Below are 25,540 nucleotides of genomic sequence, written 5' to 3' on the forward strand. Positions count from 1 at the left end.
TCCACGTTGGTGCGAACCTCGGGGGCGTCTCCCTGAGATGACATCACGTTGCCTGGATATTTAAGCCTACAGTATTTGCTAGCTCATCAAGTTAGCAACAGTAACTCTACGGATGGGATTCGCTCTCCGTACCGAAGCTGCTCTGCCACTCCACTCTATCTGGAACTCTTATATCCTTTGGGGTTGCTAACGGGGTACCCACTCCTCTTCTGCTTCTTTCAGGTGCTATCAGGAATCCAGTACTCGCTCCTCGAGGGCCCATGTTCCCTGAGTCGCTGCCTGCATCTTCAAACCCTTCTACTTGGAAGACTTCACTAACAGTTTCCATCTGTGAGTACACCTACCATCTATTCCACAGTACTGTTTCACTGGAACCAGGTACTCGCTCCTCGAAGGCCTGCCCTCTGTTCCAGTGCCAGACCTCTCGTCTAGTGGAACCTCTGTTACTGCAACATGAGTACAATACAACTGAGTCTCTCTGCCCTAAGGGATCAGATACTCGCTCCTCGAGGGCCTGCTCTCCCTGTCTCAGAGCTTCTCCTAATTTTACCTGGGACTCTGAATGCTTCTTATTGTGTACTCATAACTCTCAGTCTCTTTCCACTACAGCACAACCTAGCAGAGGATTCGCTGTTCCAGCGTTCTGTGGGAGACCTGCCCAGCCGGGCTCAACAACTACTACTCACTATTGCCACCACTGGTGGTTTTCAAAACTGTTTAATAAAAGATTCAAATCTGTGTTTGTGTGTCCAGAGTCTAGCCTGACACTGTGGTCCCTCACGTGACTGCTCCCTGTGGGTGTGGTCAGCTGCCACAGTGTCCAAGGATCCACCCAAACATCAATAACCATAACACTCATTTTGTTGATGAGCCTTCTGTATAGGACTGTATCAAAAGCTTTACTAAAATCCAAGTAAATTACATCGAGCGCTCTTCCCTGATCCAGTTCACTAGTCACCCCATCAAAGAATTCAATTAGATTCGTCTGACAGGACCTTCCCCTGGTGAATCCATGCTGCTTCTGATTCAGCAACCCACCGGATTGTAGATAATTCACTATCCTTTCTTTCAGCATAATCTCCATTAATTGTCCCACCACTGAGGTGATGCTAACCAGCCTGTAGTTAGCAGCCTCTTCTCTGCTCCCACTCTTGTGAAGCGGGACCACCACCACTCTTCTCCAGGCACTAGGCACTACACCTTTTTCCAAAGATCTATTGAACAGGCTCAGATTTTTTTCAGGACATCTTCTCCAAGCAGGCAAGCCTAACATCCCGCTGCTGCTTCATGATGCCCCCTGAACTCAGATTACAGAATAATCTCAAAACTTTTAAGAAAAATTTAAAAACATGGTTCTTTAAAAAAGCCTTCACTAAAGAGTCTGGAGGGTAGAGAATGAAAGTATATGGAAACGCAGATGAGAATGATTTTATTCAATCCTACATTTAAGAAGTAATATCTCAAAGAGATAGTAACTCAATAATATACCTGGACTAGACCAACCTTGCTCAAATATTGATTTTATTTATGAAATTGTAACCAAACTTTATTGGCACCTGTTAGAATGTACGATAATCTACATTACATACCTTAGTTTACCTTAGTATACCGTTGCAATGGTATATAACTTAGCAACGGTATAGAAAAGTTTTTAAATAAATAAATAGACAAACATGTCCTCTTTTATTCTTCAGGGAGCTACTTATATTTAGAATATAGGTGGGGAGTGTCTTATTTATTCTCTCTTACTTTCATATAAACTCCCCCTTCCTACTGTAACCTTTATGGAACTTATCCAGAACCTTCCATAAGTAATTAAAGAGCAACAAGCCCCAACCATTTCAAGGTATTACTAGTAGAATTCCTCAAATTCCTTTGTCTAAATAATTTCCAAAATATTTAATGGTGCACCACACAACACAAACATACAAATATACAACCTATCAGAGAGAATTATTTAAAACTCTGCTTTTATTCCTATCTCCCCCTGCATTTTCCATCAATTTTTTACTATTTTAGTTTGATAAGGAATAATTCACAGATACCAATTTAATATACATTTTTAATAAGCAGATTGGTAAAATTTGATTTGCTATATCCTTTTAATGCTTCTTTAACATACACTTAGAATATACACTAAAGTATATAATTCCTTATCCTATTATCTCTCTCTCGGAATCTTTTCAGAGAAGTAAGGTATAAATGCAGAGTACACTTCCAGATTCCTATACTTAATTAATATTGTATCAAATACTTACATAGTTGTAGCTGGCCAGGCTATTGATACTCACAGTGGGGAGGTTAACACTGTGATACAGGATGATGTCTTCTGGGTCTGTGTGTGTGTGTGTGTCTCTCTCTCTCTCTGTGCTTCCAAAGAGATGATAATGTTGCACCCTGTGTTGTGGGAGTCTCAGTTTAGTGGACCCTTGGACCGACCTGCTGGAGACTAGGAGAAGATGGACAATGCCTCTGATGAACAGTGGGCCAGGAGGCAGATGTTCAGGCGGGACGTAGATGCTCTTCACCCTGGAAGCTAGTGCTCCCCCGGGAGGAGCCCGTAGGAGCCTGGCCGCTGGGACTTTGGCGGGTTGTGGATCAGGACAGGTAACTGGAACCAGACTAGGACAGTAGTGATACTGTAACTGGGTACGGGTTCTGGAACCAGGCAGGAACTGTAGCAGGCTCAGGTACTGGAACCAGGCAGGAACCAAGCAGGTACTGAAGCAGGAATGGTGCGACGTAGCCAAGCAGGTCACTCCGGGGCGCAACGCAACAGGAAACCAGAATGCTAACCCATTGCAAGGCAAAGGCTGGATGGCCGCTGCCGGCTTATCAAAGCCACGGCGTCTGACGTCAGGAATTGGGCGGAGTCAGTGCTGGCGGGAAACGAGCTACAAAGGCGCCCAAGTGGCGCGCGTGCATGCCTAGGAACAGGGCGTCCACCGGAAACCTCACGGCGGCGCTGCCCCAGCGGGGACGCCGCCAAACAGGCTGCAAGCCAGGACATTGGAGGCAGGAGCAGGTCCGGGAATCAAGAGGTAAGGGCCTGGCCGTGGTGCTCGCGGCCAGGACCGCAACAGTACCTCCCCTCTTACGCCCCCTCTTAGCCGGTCTGGGTTTACTGGGGTGGTCCAAATAAAACTGCCGTAATAAGTCCTTGTCGAGGATATTACGGGCCGGCTCCCAAGAGTTGTCCTCGGGTCCGCAACTCTCCCAGACAAGCAAGTATTCCCATCGGTGTTGATGGAACCGGACATCCAAAACTTCACGTACTTGATACGTAACCTCGTCCGGTACTGAAGAGTCCGAGGGTTCAGGAGCCCTGGAATGGTATCTGGACAACACAAGAGGCTTCAACAATGACACGTGGAACACATCATGTACATCATGTATGCTAATGGAGGCGGGTAGGCGTAGACGGTATGAGACCGCTCCCACTCGTTCGGCGATTCGGAAAGGCCCACAGAATTTCGGGGCTAGTCTTCGAGAGGGAATACGTATCTGTAGATCTCTGGTGCTAAGCCAGACACAGTCTCCTGGGAGGAAGATAGGTGCTGGTTGACGATGCCTATCCGCCCACTTCTTGGAAGACAGAGCGGCTTTATGGATCTTTTCCTGGGTAGAGTTCCACAAGGTACGAGCTGGTGAGCTAAGAGTTGCACTGCTGGAAGTGCATTAGGTTCAGGCGAAGGTAGAGACGGATGAAGTTGCTTCCCATAAACAATGATGAACGAGGAACTTCCCATAGCAGCATGCGTGTGATTGTTATACGAGAACTCCGCCCAAGGGAGTAGCTTGGCCCAATTATCTTGTCGTACGTTCACAAAGGCACGGAGAAACGTTTTCAGGGTTCGATTGGTTTGTTCCGTTTGCCCATTGCTCTGAGGATGGAATGCAGACGAAAGACTAAGTTGCACATTAAAGCTCTTACATAGGGCTTTACAATAGCGGGCTGTAAACTGTGGTCCTCGATCGGAGACAGTATCCTACGGAAGACCGTGAAGTCTAAAGATGTGCTGAGCGAACAGATCAGCTAGGTCAGGGGCAGAAGGAATTTTTGGCAAGGGAACAAAGTGCGCCATCTTGGAAAATCGGTCCACGGTTACCCAGATGACCGAATTACCTCCTGAGACAGGAAGATCCACGACGAAATCAGTGGAGATATGTGTCCAAGGCTCCACCGGGATGTGCAATGGTTGTAACAAGCCCCTGGGCTTCCCGAGGAGTGGTTTTTGAACCGCACAAGTAGGGCATGAGCCCACAAAAGCTTGGATGTCTTGTCTCACTGTTGGCCACCAGTAGAAATGGTTTAACAAATTTAACATCCCTTTCCAACCAGCATGGCTCCCAGTGAGGGAGTCATGGGCCCAAGCGAGGACTGCTCTCCTGGAGACACGCGGAACGACGGTCTTCCCTTGGGGGGACACCAAGGTTGCAGCAAGGCTGACTTTTTCAGGGTCCAAGATATACTGAGATGTATCAGGGGTCTCTTCGACCTCAGAAGAGTGTGAGAGCGCATCAGCTCGAACATTCTTAGAGCCGAGTCGGTAGCGTAAGGTAAAGTCAAACCGATCAAAAAACAGCGACCATCGGACTTGTCTTGGATTCAGGCATTGGGCTTGCTTCAAGAATGCTAGGTTTTTGTGATCGGTGTAAATCGTGACCGGGTGGTTGGCTCCCTCCAACCACTGTCTCCATTCTTCCAGGGCAAGTTGCACGGCTAGCAACTCTTTGTCACCTACACAGTAGTTGATCTCAGCCGGGGAGAATTTCTTTGAGAAATATGAACAGGGCAACAGATGTCCAGAATCAGAGTACTGACTCAGTATGGCCCCCACGGCCACATTGGAGGCATCAACCTCCACCACGAAGGGCCGGCTGGGATCCAGATGATGAAGGCAGGTATCTAGTAAGAAGGCTTCCTTGAGGGCCTCAAAAGCTTGGCAGGCAGGAGGCCAATCCACCGTGTTGGCCCCCTTTTGGGTGAGGGCAGTTAATGGAGCCACAATACGGGAGTAGTTGGGGATAAAGTGACAGTAGAAATTAGAAAAGCCGAGGAAGCGTTGCAATGCTTTAAGACCCCTGGGCCGGGGCCAATTCTTAATAGCCACCACTTTCTCAGGATCCATTAGAAAGCCTGCTGCAGAGACTATGTAGCCTAGGAACGGCAGGGAGGTCTTCTCAAAATGGCACTTTTCCAGTTTCGCGTATAGACCATGCTCCCTAAGTATCTGGAGCACTTGGCAGACATGTTGACGATGTGACGGCAGGTCCTGGGAGTAGACTAACACATCATCGAGGTAAACAATTACACAGGTGTTCAGAAGGTCCCGCAACACCTCATTCATCAGGTGCTGGAACACTGCTGGGGCATTACATAGGCCGAAAGGCATCACGAGGTACTTGTAATGCTCGTCTTGGGTATTAAATGCAGTTTTCCACTCATCTCCAGGGCGGATTCTGACCAAATTATAGGCTCCTCGTAAGTCCAACTTTGTGAAAATCTTCGCTCCTTGAAGCCGATCAAGGAGCGCCGGGATTAGCGGGAGCAGGTAGCGGTCTTGCTTGGTAATTGAATTTAGGCCTCAATAGTCTATACACAGCCTCAGTGAGCCGTCTTTCTTGCTAACAAAAAAGAAGCTCACCTGTGCAGGTGACTTGGACGGGCAGATAAACCCCTTGGCCAAATTCTCTGCAATATACTCGGACATGGCCCGGGTCTCAGGTGTGGATAAGGGATAAACCCTTCCTCGAGAAGGCATGGTACCAGATAGCAAGTCAATAGCAGAGTCATACGGACGGTGCTGCGGAAGGATCTTCGCCTTGGTCATGGAGAATACATCGGTGAAGTCCTCATAAGGTGCAGGGGGACCCACAGCAGAGTGGGAATTGGGCGGAGTCAGTGCTGGCGGGAAACAGGCTACAAAGGTGCCCAAGTGGTGCGCGCGTGCGCATAGGAACAGAGCGTCCACCAGAGCCCTCACGGCAGCGCTGCCCTAGCGGGGATGCCGCCAAACAGGCCGCAAGCCAGGACTCTGGAGGTGGGAGCAGGTCCAGGAATCAAGAGGTAAGGGCCTGACTGCGATGCTCGCGGCCAGGACTGCAACACCCTATTTTATCATTTCCAAGTGCAATCAAGGACAAATGTTCCTTTCTGTTTGGTCATAAAATTGAAGCTCTTTTCCTCAAATATGGTTTTGTACCAGAATAACCAAGTTCTCTTTGTCATATATGGTTTTGTGCCAGAATAGCTCAAGCCAAATAAGAATAAATTATTAGCATAACTATTCTGCACCATATAGCAACATTTGTTCTTCTGGGTTATTTCTGACCAACCAATCAGTGACTACATCAATGACTGTATCTATGGCTTCAGCCATGGTTGATAGGCATTCTCCAAATGTAAGCTATTTTAACTCACTCCAAAAGTCGTTGCCAATCTTCCAACATTCCAATGTCCAGTGTCCAGTATAGTGTCTTCAATATGCATTATTTCTGAACAAATGCAGAGACGCAAATCTTCAGCCTTTAAGTTTTACTAGTAAGTTTTAGCTAGTTTACTAGTTAAACCACTGTATAAAATACTAGGGATGTGAATGGCTTTTTTGACGTTTTAAAAAAATTGTCAGATATTTTTAAAATCGTCAAAAATCGTTAGAATCGCGATACAATAGAAATTCCCCCGATTTATCGTGAAAAATCGTAAATCGGGGGGGGGGGGAGGGCGGGAAAACCGGCACACCAAAACAACCCCTAAACCCACCCCAACCCTTTAAAACAAATCCCCCACCCTCCCAACCCCCCCCCCCCAAAATGTTTTAAATTACCTGGTGGTCCAGTGGGGGGGTCCTGGCGCGATATCCCGCTCTTGGGCTATCGACGCCATTTTCGCTGCCACTAATATAAATGGCGCCGATGGCCCGAAAAAAAAAAACCCCACCCCGACCCTTGAAAATTACCCCCTTAGCCTCCCCCACTCTCCCGACCTCCCCCCAAAAACTTTTTACATATACCTGGTGGTCCAGGGGGGGCCGCGGGAGCGATCTCCCATTCATAGGCCATCAGCTGTGCTAAAAAAAATGGCGCCGATGGCCCTTTGCCCTTACCATGTGACAAGGCAAAGGTAGCGCCGGCGCCATTTTGAATATTGGCAATACGGCCTGAGTGCAGGAGATCGCTCCTGGACCCCCGCTGGACCCCCAGGGACTTTTGGCCAACTTGGGGGGGCCTCCTGACCCCCACAAGACTTGCCAAAAGTCCAGCAGGGGTCCGGGAGCGACCTCCTGCACTCGGGCCGTATTGCCAGTAAAACGTTTTGGGGGGGGGGGGTCGGGAGAGTGGGGGAGGCTAAGGGGGTAATTTTAAAGGGTCAGAGTGAGTTTTTTTTATCGGCGCGGGCCTCACTAAAAAAAATTAGTGATGTGAATTGGAATCGGAACCGATCCCAAATCACATCTCTAACGATCAGATTCCCCCCCCCCCCCCCCCCGAACACACGATTCACATCCCTATAAAATACAATATTAATACAAATAAGGAAAACAAAGAAATAATCTCCTCATTATTCCACAAGCCCAGTGTGCTGTGGTGATCAAAAAAGCAAACAGAATATTAGGAATTATTAAGAAGGGAATGGAAAATAAAACAGAGGTTGTCATAATGCCTCTGTATTGCTCCATGGTGAGACCGCAACCTGAACGCATTACAAAAAGGATATAGCTGCACTGGAGAAAGTGCAGAGAAGAGTGACCAAAATGATAAGGGGCATAGGACGGCTGCCCTATGAGGAAAGGCTAAAGAAGTTAGGGCTGTTCAGTTTGGAGAAGGGATGTCTGAGGGGGGATATGATTGAAGTCTACAAAATCATGAAAGGACTTGAACAAGTTAATGTAATTCGGTTATTTATTCTCTCGGATAATAGAAGGACCAGGGGGCACTCCATGAAGTTAGCAAGTAGCACATTTAAAACAAATTGAAGAAATTTCTTTTTTACTCAGCGCAAAGTTAAACTCTGTAACTTACTGTCAGAGGATGTGGTTACAGCAGTTAGTGTAACTGGATTTTAAAAAGGTTTGGATAAATTCCTAGAAGATAAATCGATAAACTGCTATGGCGGTAATTAATAAGCAATAGTATCTTGTGATCTATCTAATGTTTGCTTTGAAGCGCTGAAAAAAAGTGCAAAAATAAAGCGGAATATAAATCTAAATAAAAATAAATAAATAAAAATACTTACCAGGTACTTGTAACTTGGATTGGTCATTGTTGAAAACAGAATACTGGGCTTGATGGACCCTTGGTCTGACCCAGTATGGCATATCTTATGCCCTTATGTTCTTATAAACTATGAGCATTTGTATTCATAGTTTTCCAGTTTTTCTCCCTTGATTTGTAGCAATTGCTAGGCAATTTTTCTGCTTTTTCGGGCTGATTGATTTTGTTATTTTCTCCTTCCATGTCCTGTATTGCTTGGGGGTGACATGCCAATTTCATTGGCCATTTCCTGCCACTCCCATTCTTTCGTTTAAATGTCTGATAATATATGATCTGAATTTTTCACTTAGCATCCTCATTCCTGCTACAGACAAATGTAGGCCATCCTTTTACTGCTCCATGCACGACCCCAGCCTCCAATGTATCCAAAACCATTTTTTGTACACCAGGTTTTGAGCCAGGAATTTAAATTATTTATATGGCACAGCTTCTTATTTCCCTTTCCATGAACAGTTAATACTTCCGAAAACACAATAGTCTTTGCAGCGTATCTTGTCATCTTGCCAAGATTTAGGATATCTTTTTGGACTACATTTTTATTGTGGTAATTGGTCCCCAGATGGATGGTAACACTGATATTAAAGTTCCTACTTTCATCTTCAATGACTTGGACTATCTGGTTTGCATTTCTACTTGCAGGGGATCCTGGAAGGCATTTAAGTATTGTGTCACTATAAAAAAAGTGCTCCCAAATTGGTTCCTCTGATGATTGAGTCTCCCAGCAGAAGCAGCTTTCTTTTATGACATTTGATTCTGTTGCAGGGCTCCTGGGTGCATTGGGTGAATTCACTTTTAGAAATCACTTCAAAATCTATTGCTGAGGTTTCTTCATTCTCCAATGCAGAAAATGCATTATGTAGGGGTGACTTTGAGGAGTGTGCGTGCCTCTTCATCACAGGCCTTATTCTGCCAGATCCCACTGTTATCCACTTGTTCCTGGGTTTTTGAATCCTGGATGTCCAACATCTCTGCGGTAGTGGGGGTTGCTAGGGTAGTACAGCCTCCTCCCTTCTTTAGCGGTGTTAATCACTGCTTCCTTCAGCCATCCAAGCACAAGTAATTGGCCTTCCCTCCTCACTATGAGAACCTAAGGTGTGTAAAGTGTGTGAGCAAAAATGGCAATGGAAATCAAGATGCAGGTTTAAACACTTTCATGAATTGTATGCTAAGTTCTACACTGTATAGTTTATCATTGACAGAACTGGATGCACAACATTTTTATGAAGACGCATCAAATTCCACTTAGGCAGCATTAATTTCTAATAATGAATATATATGGAATAAATGGCCTTCTTTAGATTAATGTAGTGAATCAACATCCAAAACAAGAAATTAACCCCAAATCATTCTGAAATAATAAGCAACAATTTGAACAATGGTAGCTAATTTTTTCAATCTAAATTTTTTTAGACTGGGAAAGAAAATAAATATCTCAGTTCATTGACTATAGCCTCTACAGCTTTGTCTGATGACTTTTAGCTAAAATATGCAAAGATAATTGAACTAGCTCAAGTTCAAAATCTGTGAGCAGTAACAGCATTAGCAAGGTTTCCACTTTAGTTACTGTCCATTCACTCACCTCTTATAAGCATTCAGTCCCTATATTCAGCTCATAAACATAACTGTTAAGGGAGTGAGAATGTTACTAGGATAAATAAAGTCTGTTTTAAAGACACCATTTTTTTTTTTTTGGCAAGGAGCATAAATTTCAACGGAGTTGCTATTACATTCTGAATAAGGGAAAGGAAAGTGGAAAGGATTAAAAGAAAAATACATTTGAGCAGCTTAAAAACAAAGTTAAACACAATATAATAATTTTTAAAATGTATCCTCCTTTCATGACAATTCAAAGCAGATTACATTCAGATACTATAGATATTTCCCAGTCCCAGATGAGGGCCTTTCTACTAAAAGTAGGTTATACTTCACAGACATTCAGAATGTTGTTATTGAACATTAACGCTATTTACAGAGACGGTAACTTTGAAATATGTGATCGTGGCCATGAGTACTCGCAAAGGAGGCTGTTTTCTATTGTGCATGCACATGTGCGGATACTTTAAAAAATGCACGCAGGTTCACCATGGTGATTGTGCACACCCATGTGCCTACATATAACTGTCTATGTATGCTTGCATATGTGTGCATGTACATGCATATGTATGGTGATACATGCTTCCAGAAGGGCGGAACTTCCTGTTCTTCCTGGGTGTGCAAAGCAATGATGTCTCCAGCAGCACGGTACCTCAATTTTACCACCAGGGACATTGCCTGTTTGGCTTCCCTGGTGATGGAAAATGAAAGGAACTGACCTCCCCATGCTGGTGAGAGCTGCAATCTGTGTTGCAACAGGCTGGCCTGGTACACCTTTCAGCAGGCCTTTAACAGGGAAGCCTCCCACCCACATGGGGTAAGTAGTGTATGTTAGTGCATGGGGAGCATTAGAGGCTGGGGGAGGTACGTTAGCACATGGGAGGGGCAACAGGGAGCCAGAATTGGCCAAAATATGGCCCCAGAGTAAATATGTATGCATGTTTAATGTAATATATGTAATATAATAGCCCCAAAATATTTTTTTGCTGTTTGATTTTCATTTTGGGAGTGGACCATTCTAGGTCCACCCCAGATCAGGTTTTTTTTTTTTATTATTAAAAATCAAACAAACCCTGAATCTGCTCCAACTATTCCATTTTAACACAATATTGAGCCCTCCCCCACAGCTCAAAACTATAGCCCACCCTCTTGAATTCAGAACTCACCAATATCACCTTGATGGTGTAGCGGGAGGGGGGTCCGGGAGCAATCTTAAAAAACCCAAAGTTAGATCCAGACAACCCCTCCAACTTTCGCCCTATCTCAAACCTCCCATTCATTGCTAAAGTCATGGAAAAATTGGTTAATTCTCAATTATCAGACTACCTGGAAGACCACAAAATTCTCCACCCTTCACAATATGGCTTCAGGAAATCGTTAAGCACAGAATCTCTACTAATTTCCTTAACAGACTACCTCATCCTAGGCCTAGATAAAGGCCAGTCCTACCTTTTGATTCTCTTGGACCTCTCAGCCGCCTTTGATACTGTTAACCACTCCATGCTCCTTAACCAACTATTGAACATCGGCATAACAGGCTCTGCACTGTCCTGGTTCCACTCATTCTTGAAAAATAGAGGCTTCAAGGTAAAAATACACAGTAAAGAATCTAAATGCTACCCTTCATCTCAAGGAGTTCCCCAAGGTTCATCCCTCTCTCCCACCCTCTTTAACATCTACCTCCTCCCTCTCTGCCATCTATTAAACAATTTGAACCTTAAACACTACCTTTATGCAGATGATGTCCAGATTGTGATACCAATCAAAGAATCCATAAAAAAAAACCCTCGATCTTTGGGAATATTGTCTGCAAGAAATCAACTCCCTCCTTTCCAGTATGAATTTAATCCTAAATTCCTCAAAAACAGAACTTCTTCTCATATCATCTGAAATAAGCCACACCCCCTCAATCTTTCCAACTAATCTACAAACAATAAAAGTAAGAGATTTGGGCGCAATAATCGATAATAGGCTTAACCTAAAAGCTTTCATAAATCAAACCACTAAAGACTGCTTCCATAAACTGAATGTTCTAAAAAGAATAAGACCACTGTTCCACTTTCATGACTACAGGACTATCCTACAAGCAATAATCTTCTCCAAGCTAGACTATTGCAATTCTTTATTATTAGGTACCCCATCAGCACATACCAAACCGCTACAAATGGTTCAAAATACGGCAGCTAGAATTCTAACAAATACAAGGAGAAGAGAGCACATCACCCCGATCCTTAAAGATTTACACTGGCTGCCAATCCATTTCAGAATTCTTTATAAGTCAATCACCATAATCTATAAATCCATCCAACAAATCGCTCCTCTCAACCTACAAATCCCTTTCATAAAGCATACTTCCTCCAGACCCATAAGAGAGTACTACAAAGAGTCTCTGCAGGTACCGCCCTCCAAAACTTCCTTCCACATAACTTATAGAGATAGGGCTTTCTCCACAGCAGGACCCACTCTTTGGAACTCCATACCAACGGAACTTAGACAAGAACCCTGCTTATTGACATTCAGAAAAAGACTCAAAACATGGCTTTTCAAACAAGCCTTCCCAGACTCAGACTAAAAATAATTCTCTCTGATTTTCAAATTCCAAGCAACAATTTTCTTTTATAACCATCCTGATAATCTTCTTCTAAACTTTATAAACACCCAGTATCTTCATTACTTATGATTTCTTCTTTATTATTAAAAACTGCATTTTTGAACTGAACAACTCATTGTAAATAATACAATTAATTTTTTTTTTTTTTTTTTTGAAAACTTTACCTTCTACAGGTTTATACACCATGTTAAAGTTACTATCTTTTCTTCTTCTTACTCCCAGTTGCATGTTTCCTTGTTTATTGTAACTGCATTTATAATATGTATATTACATATTTGTTCTTGGTTCCGGTTATTACCCCATTGTTTATTGTAAACCGGCTTGATGTGATGTTATCACGATTGCCGGTATAGAAAAAATTAAAATAAATAATAAATAAATAAATCTCCCACTCCTGGGCTGATGGATGCCATTAGTCAAAATGGCACCAGATTTTCTTTGCCTCTATCTTGTGCCAAGGCCTCTGTTACATGATAGGACAAAGGGCGGCCAGCCCCATTTAGACTACTGGCAGCTTCCAGCCTGGAAGTGGAGCTCGCTAGACCACCAGGATGGTTGGAAGGGTTGGGGCTGGGATTCTGAGTTTGTTTTTTGTTTTTTTGTTTTTTAAATATTGCTTTTTTTGGATTAAAAAAACAAAGATAGGAAAAACAACTTGAAATTTTGTGGATTACCTATAGTTTTTTTTTTAATTTCAAAATGAAACGAAATAGGAAATAACATCAGTATTTCCTTTTTTATTTCAATCGAATGCCTATACATATATATATATATATATTGCCAATCTCAAAAATTGTTGGGGCCTGTTGCATGATCCTTGGTACTCTACAAAGCTGTCCCCTCTATATAAAAGGATATTTCTGCTGACAGCATTGCACAGCTACATTAATAGTGACCTGAGATATTCGTACTCTACATGGAGGTGCCTATGCATGTATACTTTTGTTGCAGGTGGTATCACGTCATTTCTATGTATAGTAATGGAGTGCATAGAACCATGCTATTAACTTCAGATAGTAGTATACATGATGACATACCATAATGGAGGTCACAGTAACAGTTATAGTACACACTCAGATTTGTCATCCTATTCCTCCCTATAAATTGAGGACCTAAAGAAGTAGGCCCGCTGATTCTGCCTGCACAAGCAGAGGTGGATGGACTGGCTGAGGGCTCAATGGAATGGGACTGGAGGTAAGTTATTTCTCTAGCCATCAAGGTCATATTCACACGGTCTGTAAAGGTCCTGTTTCTATCAGCACACACATATGGGCCTACTACTCTGCATGACCCTGCCTCTGCTTTCAACTTCCAAAAATTCTCATTCACACATACTTACATCAAGAAAGTTATCTGGTTCATAGGCAGCACTGTCATAAGGTGTTCATTGAAAGGTACCCTCTGGCCTAGCTGGTAAAACTTCAGGCTCTTCATAACCACTCTAACATTTTTTTGCATGATAATTATATGGGCCCTATCCAACACAACTATGTACAGCCTCATGATGTAGTGTACTTGGATTTTCAAAAGGCATTTGACAAAGTTCCTCTTAAGAGGCTTCTAGGAAAAATAAAAAGTCATGGGATAGGTGGCGATGTCCTTTTGTGGATTACAAACTGGCTAAAAGACAGGAAACAGAGAGTAGGATTAAATGGACAATTTTCTCAGTGGAAGGGTGTGGGCAGTGGAGTGCCTCAGGGATCTGTATTGGGACCCTTACTTTTCAATATATTTATAAATGATCTGGAAAGAAATACGACAAGTGAGGTAATCAAATTTGCAGATGATACAAAATTGTTCAGAATAGTTAAATCACAAGCAGATTGTGATAAATTGCAGGAAGACCTTATGAGGCTGGAAAATTGGGCATCAAAATGGGCAGATTTTTCCATATATGCAAGGTGATACATATAGGGAAAAATAATCCATGCTATAGTTACACAATGTTAGGTTCCATATTAGGTGCTACTACCCAAGAAAGAGATCTAGGCGTCATAGTGGATAACACATTGAAATCGTCGGTTCAGTGTGCTGCAGCAGTCAAAAAAGCAAACAGAATGTTGGGAATTATTAGAAAGGGAATGGTAAATAAAATGGAAATTGTCATAATGCCTCTGTATCGCTCCATGGTGAGACCACAACTTGAATACTATGTACAATTCTGGTAGCCGCATCTCAAAAAAGATATAATTGCGATGGAGAAGGTACAGAGAAGTGCGACCAAAATGATAAATGGAATGGAACAGCTCCCCTATGAGAAAAGGCTAAAGAGGTTAGGACTTTTCAGCTTGGAGAAGAGACGGCTGAGGGGGGATATGATAGAGGTGTTTAAAATCATGAGAGGTCTAGAACGGGTAGATGTGAATCGGTTTTTTACTCTTTCAGATAATAGAAAGACTCGGGTGCACTCCATGAAGTTAGCATGTGGCACATTTAAAACTAATCGGAGAAAGTTCTTTTTCACTCAACCCCCAATTAAACTCTGGAATTTGTTGCCAGAAGATGTGGTTAGTGCAGTTAGTATAGCTGTGTTTAAAAAAGGATTGGATAAGTTCTTGGAAAAGTAGTCCATTACCTGCTATTAATTAAGTTGACTTAGATAACTGCTATTACTAGCAACGGCAACATGGAATAGACTTAGTTTTTGGGTACTTGCTAGGTTCTTATGGCCTGGATTGGCCACTGTTGGAAACAGGATGCTGGGCTTGATGGACCCTTGGTCTGACCCAGTATGGCATGTTCTTATGTTCTTAATCTAGATGCCTTGCTATGTAGACCATTACCCATTACATCAAACTCTGTCATTGAGTTGAACACACCGCACATTGCTCATGCAAGGCAGTATCAAATAACAGCCCGCTGAAATTTATATTCTGAATGTCAAAGGGTTTTTCTATGGGTTACACATCACATATAGAATGTCATAGCCCCATAGCTAAGAGCTTTTCCCTTGCCCTATACCTCCCCAAATAAAGGAACACCCTCTAACAGAATGGGAACACCTGACATGACACACTATTGCTGTTCTCTTTGCAGATGAGAACAACTCATCGCCGGAGGAGAAGGAGCTGCAGCAGGAACAGGAGTGGTCCAGCAATGAGAACCCAGCCCCTGACCCTGCCAATGCAGCTACCATGCTGCAGAGGAACAGGCCCCTCCCACACCCCACCCAACATCAGAAAAACCAGCAGCAGTGGCAGTCCTCCACCTCCAGGAAGCAAACCCCAGCACCCTCTTCCTATCCTAGTAGGGCCTCTTTCCCCTTTTGGACCAGGGAAGTAGGGATGCTAGGACACAGACTGGCCAACCATTGCTGGCTGAGGGAGGCCTGATTTACCCTCTAGCTCTTCCACCATCATCTGCTGCCCCGGCTGCAGTACCAGGCTCATCGTCAGAAGCACGGACTCCAGGGAATGACGCTATTTCTCAGTGCCTGTTTGGTGAGGGCATGCAGATGATGCTGGAGGAACTGAAGGGAGTCCGAGCATCCTTTGGACATCTGGCCGCTACAGCAGAGCACCAAGCTGAAACCCTGCAGCGGAACACCCTGGCTCTGCAGATCATAGCTTGGCACCTGGCAATGTACCAGCCAGACTCCTAAATCTGGTGGCCCTGGCCTCCCTATTGCCCCAACCCTTTTTTCTGCTATTGTAAATAGTTTTGTCCTAGTTTGTCCCACCCCTGTCCTATTTATTTTAAAATTTGTAAATAGTTTTTAAAAATAATTTTCAAAGAGTTTCGACTTTGTGTATGTGTCCTTTATTTCTTATGGCTTATATAATTGTGTTTCCCAGGTGGCCTGGGATGATATTGTTTGGGCAGAAAACCCCCACCATTGCTGACAAAAATGCTAAAGCTGTCTCTGTACAGTCTCAATTCCTCGCTCTCTCCCAAGGGTGAAGACTAACAGGCCAATGCAATAATCTTGGTGCTAATAAAATGTGCGCAAGTTTTCAGCACACTTTTTTCATGCCAAGATATAATTTTTTACTCCCGATGCATTAAGCTAATGATATACAAATGCATCAGGAGTTTCAAAAACGCTTACAAAATGTAAAATGTGTATTCGGTACAGGTCAAACACAATTTTAACTAGAGAAGAAGTTCAGGCATCACTGACAAGCTATCTGGGTAAGTGCCAGCTGCCGCCACTTACCCAGATAAGTTAGTTATTATCTGGGTAAGTAGCAGCGGCTGCCTGCACTGTTTATGACTATTTTCCATCTTTTTTTAAACTTTTAAAATCTTTTTTATAATAGTCCTTGAAACATAACACTAGCTCTAACCAGGAGTTAACTTTCCAGCGCTAAAAAGGCACGTTGGCCAAATGAACTCTCTGCATCAGGGGTTCATGCTTAATGCCCTCATTTGCATTTTAATTTCCATGCAAGGGTGCTATGCAGTACTCCCGCTTGTAAACCTTGTGCTTTCTGCATGTAAAACTCCTTGCTACATCAGCAGTAAGTTTTGCCCACAGTTAATGCACGTTGAAGTGTGCATTCTCTGCAGGCAAAACCCGCTGTTCAAGGGAAAACCTGAAGTTCAAGGAGAATGATAAACACACCAAGCACTCCATTATGTTCCTGCCCCTCCTAAGAAGAAGCAAGTCTGCTTATTGTCACTTGAGGAGGAGACCTGTTCTTGAATGGCTAAGGAAGGAGAGAAGGAAAGTAGATCTGGGCTTAATTTGTAGAATGATGAGAAACTGTGGAGCTAGAGGGAGGGCAGAGAGGGCAGGAAAGGAAAGAGGAGGTGGTAGTGGCCCAATGTGACCTGTGTGAGGGAAATGAGCCAGGGATGGGTGTGAACGCTCTCTTAAACGCACACACTCATACACGCATAGATGCTAAAACATTCTTCTTCCTACTTAGACCACTGATCCTTCACCTCCAGCTTTCTGCAGTGCTCAACCCGCGGCCATTCTTTATCTACCAGAGCTCAATAAGCACTGGTGGGCAAAGGATAACTATGAGTTGTTGGAGGGTGCAGATGGAGGGTCACAGAAGGGTAGACAAAATGGTGCTTCCTCTCTCTACCCTCCCTCCTCCTTTCTATTCTGGTGGTCCTGGTTCTCCATACCAAGCCCCTCCCCCAGCCCATCTTCCTGACCTCTCCAGTGGCCCTCATTTCCTCTCAGTGGTACTAGAGTGCCTAAATTTCATCACTATCCCTATTGGTCTTTGAGTCCCTCCCCACCCTGAAGGTCAATAATTCCCCCTTTCCAGAAATTCCTCCTCTCCAGCATCTCTTCTCCTCATACTCCTTGGCCAGTAAATCTGCCATATAGGCCTCCTCTTCTAGACAAAATCAGCATACGATTCTCTTTGGGGCAGACTAGTATGCACCACCTGCTGTCCTCAGACAGCAATTCCAGGTACATCCAGGGAGCAGGAAGTCAGGGAGCAGCACTACATCCTCTCCTGGCTTACTCTTTCCTTCCTCCCCCCACATACTCTCCTTTTTCCTTCCCTTCATTCACTCTTCCCCCCCCCCCCCACACACACACACATACACATTAACTCTCTTGGTCTTCTCTCCATCCTCACTCTGTTTTCCTCCAATTCCTTCATTCACTCCCCTTCCCCCCCCCCCCCCCCCCCCCGGGCCAGATGTAGGCATAGGCAATACAGGCAAGAATCTAGGGCATAAAATTCTGAAGGCTCCCAAAAACTGTGACTGCCCCTCTGCTCTTTCATCTCCTGGAGTGAAATCCCTCACCCCCAGTATTCTACCTATGGCCACCAACATTTTTAATGCAGCCCTGCTTCCTCTGACCATTTACTACTTGCACCTTCCCTCTCCCCTAGAATGGACACCAGAGGTGGTGGGGGGAGTGTTGGAAGCCAGCTTGCTAAGCAGCAACCAGGCCAGGAAGCTGACACAACTAGTAGTGCCAGAAGTGGGGATAAAAGGTATTCACTTTATGTCTCTTCAGTCTTGGCCATTTGACTTCATGGCCTTCTCAACTGTAATAAAAAAATTGTACCCATATCAGGGTACGTGTCTAGCCTGACTCTGGGTATATGCATGCACCTCAAACACACTCAGCTCTGCTGTGAGTCCTCTGGGCCCTGGATGGCCAAACATTATCCATCTTCTGCTCTGTATCTGCAGGAGAGTTGGAATAGGTTGAAAGCCCCAGCTCTGCTTCATTTCTGTAGGAGATGCAGAATTGATGTACCCTGCCAGCTCTATTTCACTTCCTTGGGTCCTAGATAAAAGGTGCCAGAATGCCAATCTGGGTTGTTCCGCCAAAATTAAGTCCTGAAGTAGATGTTATGTGGCTGGGAGAGGAAATACTCCAGAGCCACCAGGGATAGGGGGATTGTACATAGGGTCCTAATCACCACAGGGTGAAGTGGGAAGACGGTAATTGTGTGTGTGTGTGGGGGGGGAGGGGCTAGAGATGTCAATTCTGCATCACCATGGCAAGAAGGAGGAGGGGATTGGAGTTAGAGAACCCCATAGACATTTATCAGCCATCTACTGTTTGCCACTGTGTTCCTGCATTCACAGTCTGCAGTACATTCAGCTACCTGTGCTCCTCAAGTATGTACAAAGTACAAAGAAAGTGTTGGAGTACAAACTATAGAAAAATAATCACTTTTTGTACCATGGATTTCAGATGTAACAAAACATACTTGTGATATGTCATTTACAACAGAAATGCAAAAGCAACCTGACTAAAAAAGGCTCTCACATTCCTAGCTTTCAGCCAGCCTACCCAACTCCATGCTGACAATTTATATCCAGTAGGGGTGTGCATTCGGATTGACCGCATTAGTAAAACGCAACTCATATTTTTTTTTTACTTAAAAAATTGATTCGACATAAACGATCGGATTTCCCACATATCGAACATAGATATGTTCGATATGTGGGAAATCGCGATTGTTGAGCCAAAATAAAAATTTAAACCCCCTCACCCTCCTTAATCCCCCCCCCCAGACTTACCACAACTCCCTGGTGATCGAGCGAGGAGTGAGGACGCCATTTCTGCAATCCTTGGCGAGAAGCATGTGACGTCGGCGGCACGTCGAGTGACGCCGGCGTCACGTGATTCCCGGCTCATTCGCGCCGGACGGCTCGTTCGGCCCAAAAAGAACTTTTGGCCAGCTTGGGGGGGTCAGGAGGCCCCCCCAAGCTGGCCAAAAGTTCTTTTTGGGCCGAACGAGCCGTCCGGCGCAAACGAGCCGGGAATCACGTGGCGCCGCGTCACTCAGACGCGACGTCACGTGATTCCCGGCAAGTTCGCGCCGGACGGCTCGTTCGGCCCAAAAAGAACTTTTGGCCAGCTTGAGGGGGTCAGGAGGCCCCCCCAAGCTGGCCAAAAGTTCTTTTTGGGCCGAACGAGCCGTCCGGCGCAAACGAGCCGGGAATCACGTGGCGCCGCGTCACTCAGACGCGACGTCACGTGATTCCCGGCAAGTTCGTGCCGGACGGCTCGTTCGGCCCAAAAAGAACTTTTGGCCAGCTTGAGGGGGTCAGGAGGCCCCCCCAAGCTGGCCAAAAGTTCTTTTTGGGCCGAACGAGCCGTCCGGCGCGAACTTGCCGGGAATCACGTGACGTCGGCGTCACGTGATTCCCGGCTCGTTCACGCCGGACGGCTCGTTCGACCCAAAAAGAACTTTTGGCCAGCTTGGGGGGGTCAGGAGGCCCCCCCAAGCTGGCCAAAAGTTCTTTTTGGGCCGAACGAGCCGTCCGGCGCGAACTTGCCGGGAATCACGTGACGCCGCGTCTGAGTGACGCGGCGCCACGTGATTCCCGGCAAGTTCGCGCCGGACAGCTCGTTCGGCCCAAAAAGAACTTTTGGCCAGCTTGGGGGGGCCTCCTGACCCCCCCAAGCTGGCCAAAAGTTCTTTTTGGGCCGAACGAGCCGTCCGGCGCGAACTCGCCGGGAATCACGTGACGCCGCGTCACTCGACGTGCCACCGACGTCACATGCTTCTCGCCAAGGATTGCAGAAATGACGTCCTCACTCCTCGCTCGATCACCAGGGAGTTGTGGTAAGTCTGGGGGGGGGATTAAGGAGGGTGAGGGGGTTTAAATTTTTTTTTTGCACATATGTACATATACCCAACTCATTGGATTTTTTTTATGTCCATATTGGCCGCAAGTGGGACCCCCTTTCGGACATAAAAAATATGAACATAAAATTTTGCTCTGCACATCCCTAATATCCAGTGAAAATCCCTTCCATGATCAAACAAAACAGTAGCTCTCTATATCCTTCTATTCATAGGACTTCAGGCACCATCCAACAGAGATGAATCACTCACTAATATACAATGCTGGCACCCTCAACCTCATTCATGTCTTGAACATGGAATGGACTAGAACAGTTACATGATTGAAGGGATTAAACAGAGGTAGTATAGCAGCTGGAGGTTCAGGTGATATGTGTGATTTTCCCCAGCTATTTCACATTTAAGCTGATTTCATATCAGTACGATATAGAAGGGAAGAAGAAAAGACAGGGGTCAAATATAAAATCTGGCATGGATATGTTGAGAGACACAAGATACATAGAAATAAGTAGGAGTTACAAATTCCTTTTATTAATGCCCATGAGCAGATGGAGTTATTAGACAAGTCCCCAATGCTTAATCTTCCAGACCTCTTATGTTATGTTATTCATCTAAAGGAGTGAATTTAAATAAACCCCCACCCTCCTGACCCCCCCCCCAAGACTTACCAAAACTCTCTGGTGGTCCAGTGGGGGGGTCCGGGAGCCATCTCTTGCACTCACGCCGTTGGCGCCGGCCATCCATTGCTCCTACCATGTGACAGGGGCCGACCAATGGCACCGGTAGCCCCTGTGAGATAGTAAAGTCAAAGGCTATTGGCGCCATTTTGAATACCAGCAGCCAATGGCGTGAGTGCAAGAGATGGCTCCAGGACCCCTCGTTAGACCACCAGGGAGTTTTGGTAAGTCTTGGGGGGGTCAGGAGGGTGGGGGTTTGTTTAAATTCGCTCCTTTAGACGGCCGAATAATTCGGTGAAGATTCGCTGTATTCGTGGGAATCGCAATACGTTTCGCTTCCCCACGAATACAACGAATATGGCCCTATACGTTGTGGATTACCAATACATTGGAAACAAATGCACACCCCTAGTAAAAGGGGAACCTCCTCCTCATACTCCTCCTCTACTATTTCTTGTTATGATTTGTGGGTATGTGGACCCTTGGCCCGAGACGCGAGTTGTTACAGCCTGTGGGGAGGAGCCCTACAGGTCCGCACCGTCGGGAAGCGAGATAATGCGGGGAGCTGTAGGCACAGTGATGGGGAGAATCAGAAACCAGGAGCTAACCCCTGCAGGATGGCAGGCTGTTGGTGATTCTTGGAGAGAGGCCCTGGAGACAGAGGCGCCAAGTGAACCGTGGAGTGGCAGGCGCCAGGGTAGTCCAGCAGAAGGTTCTCCAGGAGGTCAGCACCAAGGGGGCGGAGCTGCTGCATGATGGACGTAGGCAGGAACCAGGAGAGTGAAGGTGGTGCCAGTGGTGTAGCCAGGGATTGACCCGAAGAGTGGGACAGCACTAAGTAGTTCTCTTGAATAGAAGTGTGACCCGAGGAGCGGGCAAGCGAGCCAGTCCTGATAAGGATATGGGCGCAACCCCGAGGAGCGAGGAAGGCCAGACGAGGAACTCACATGTGGCTGCGGTGTTCTGGTGGAAACCAGAGTAACTGGAGCCAATGCAAAGTAGGACCCAAGAAGCGCAGAACCAACCCAAGAAGCGGGGTAGGCAGGGGAGTGAGTCCCCGATGCAGCGCACACTGACCCCCAAGGAGTGGGTGCCAGACAGGGGCCAAGAGCGAGGCAGCAGGTGATGTCTCAGGAACACACAGGAGTCAGGCCACGGAGGGAACTTGTTGCCAAGTCAGTTTGCTCGGGGCGAAGGTGGAGCTTAAATATGAGAGGCCGATGACATCATTCACAGCGGAATGCCCCTGGGGTTCCCACCAAGGAGGCTTCAAAGACGGGGCCTGTGACGCACGCACATGCCTAGGAAGGCCCGGCGTCGGAGTAGGAAGTAGCAGCATCCATGCTGCCGAGAGAAGTCCCGCAAAGTGCAGAGATGTAGACAGGCCGTGCAGCGAGCAGCCCCAGGGAGGGCAGGAGAGCAGTGCAGGACATGAGTACTCGCGGTCGCAGCCATCTGTGACCAACAGGCATAACAGTACCCCCCTCTTAAGGCCCCTCCCCGGGGGTTTGGGCTTGTGAGGATGGTTGACATGGAATTGTCGCAGAAGATCCTTGTCTAAGATATTAGCCATGCCTTCCCAGCTGTTCTCCTCAGGGCCAAACCCTTCCCAGACAGATTTTCCCTTTCATGCTTCCAGATGTCCAAGACCTCCCGGACTTGGAAGGTGACATCAGCCTCAGAAGATAGCGGAACAGGGTCAGGTGGTTTCTTGGAGGATCCAGAGAGAATCAGAGGCTTGAGTAGAGAAATGTAAAATGCATTGTGGATCTTGAGTGATGAAGGCAATTGTAGCCGATAGGTAATAGGACCCAGATGATGCAACACTGGAAATGGTCCAATGTATCTGGGGCAAAACGAGCTGTGGCAGTTTAAGGTGAATGAACTTAGTGCTGAGCCATACCTTATCTCCAGGTTGAAACTGGGGAGCAGCACGGTGATGGGCGTCAAAAGCCTTTTTTGATCTCTGAGCGACGTCGGAGGTGTCGACGTCGGAGGTGTCGACTTCCACCATGAATGGACATTTGGGGTCCAGATGTCAGAGACATGTTTCCTTAAGGAAGGCCGACTCGAGATCCTGAAAAGTAGTCATGGTTTCCGGTGAACACTGCGAAGGGTTGGCGCCCTTGCGGGTCATGGCTGTGAGTGGGGCAGTCAGGGTGGAATAATGGTGAATAAATGAGTGGTAGTTATTGGTGAAACCAAGGAATCTCTGGAGGACCTTGAGACCCGTGGGCTGCAGCCAATCATGGATGCACTTCAGTTTATGTGGATCTATCCTAAACCCCTGACTGGACACCATGTAGCCCAAGAATGGAACAGATCCTTGTTCGAATGAGCACTTCTCAAGCTTGGCGAAAAGTTGATGGTCTCACAGGCGTTAAGAACTTGGGAGACATCTCGGTGATGACTTTGAACGTCTTGAGAGAAGACTAAAATGTCATCAAGGATTATGATGACACACTAGTACAACATATCTCTGAACACTTCGTTCAACAAATTTTGAAATACCGCGAGTGTGTTGCACAAGCCGAACGGCATTACCAGATATTCAAAGTGGCCGTCATGTGTGTTAAAGGCGGTTTTCCACTCGTCGCCCTCCCGGATCCGGACCAGATTATAAACTCCACCGAAATCCAATTTAGAAAAAATCTTGGCTCCTTGAAGCCTGTCAAAAAGTTCCAAAATGAGTGGCAGAGGGTAGCGATCCTTGACAGTAATCTCGTTTAGGCCTCGGTAGTCGATGCAGGGACGCAGTGAGCTGTCTTTCTTTCCCACGAAGAAAAACAGTGCCCCTGCCGGATACTTGGAGTGCTGGATGAACCCCTTAGCTAGGTTTTCACGAATGTATTCCGACATGGCTTGGGTCTCTGTGAGAGAGGGTAGGTCCTACCCCGTGGAGGCTCTGATTGGACAATAGGTTAATCACACAATCGTAGGAGTGATCGGGTGGTAAGATGTCTGCGGCCCTTTTTAGAGAAGACGTCGGCAAAGAATGCGCACTGTGGTGGGAGACTGGGCAGAGAGGGTACGGTTGTCATACAAGGTGATAGTGTAACGGGCTCCAAGCAGTTCTGATGACAGGCCGAGCCCCACTGGGAGAGCTGTAGGGTAGCCCAGTCGAACTGTGGGGTGTGCTGCTGAAGCCAGGGCAATCCCAGAACAACCAGTTAGATGGCCTTGTCTATGATGTGGAATGAGATGGTCTCCACATGTAAGCTTCCAGTGCGTAGCTGGATGGGAGTGGTAGTGTGTGTGACCTCACCAGGCAGAGGTTCCCCATGGATGGACGAGAATAACAAGGGAACCGGAGAGCGAATGGTGGGGATCCGTAGGTGCTCGGTGAGTTGTTTCAAGATGAAGTTCCCTCCAGCCCCGGAGTCCACCAGGGCTAAGGTATGGAATTCCTGGTTGTCCATCCGAATGGACACAGGGATGGTCAGCGGAGACGGTGAAGTCAGGCCTAGGAGGAGTCCTCCAGCAGAACCTAGGCCCGGCAGTTTCACGGACAGACGACACGAGGCAATGGTATGCCTGGCCTGGCCACAGTACAAGCAAAGGCCAGACTGCTGTCAATGATGACGTTCCTTGGGAGAGAGTCTACTCCTACCCATTTGCATGGGTTCTTCTTGAAGGTGGAGAAGAGTCGACCCGGTGACGCATGCCGGCCAGGATCTTCAAAGACGGACCGAAACAGGGCGAGGAACCCCGGAAGGTCCCAAAGGACAGGATCTGCTTGTTGCTAGAGAGGTGATGCCCATGCCAGAGCCAGGCCATCCAGGAGGGCCAGAATGTACGTGGTCTTGGTGATCACATCTGGGAAGTATGTGGGGGGTTTTTTTTGTATCCATAGAGCAATGGTGGATCAGGAAGGCAGAAGGGAGTTGGCTGCTTTTCAGGGCATTGGGAGAGGGATGTCATCTTGTCGCTAGTGTGTGGAGTTAATTGTCAGTGCGCCCTTCCGTGAGGGAGCAGTTTTTGATTCATGAGGATGGCTTTTCTTTGATGTGATATCAGTTTGCAGCGGTACTTAAGTAGACAATTCTTGGTTTTGAGAGGGACCTGGAGAATTCTGGGACCCTTTCATTTAGGAGTGATCCTGCCCCTAGAGTAGCTCTGGTAAGATTTTCAATATGCTCCCAATATGCTCTTATTCAGCATATTGGGAGATGATGCTTAAGTGCTTATTTGACTTACATTCGCCCAGAGGGTGGAGTGTCAGGGGATGCATGATTAGACATGTCTTAATTGTTTGCTTTTATTTCAGATTTGTGGGATGGGATTATTGAGAAAGGATGTGCCTGAGTGGTGGGCCATTATTTCATGCATTGGGTCTGTGAACGGGTACTTATTAG

This window comes from Rhinatrema bivittatum, chromosome 3, assembly GCF_901001135.1.
Source record: "Rhinatrema bivittatum chromosome 3, aRhiBiv1.1, whole genome shotgun sequence".
Lineage (NCBI taxonomy): Eukaryota > Metazoa > Chordata > Amphibia > Gymnophiona > Rhinatrematidae > Rhinatrema > Rhinatrema bivittatum.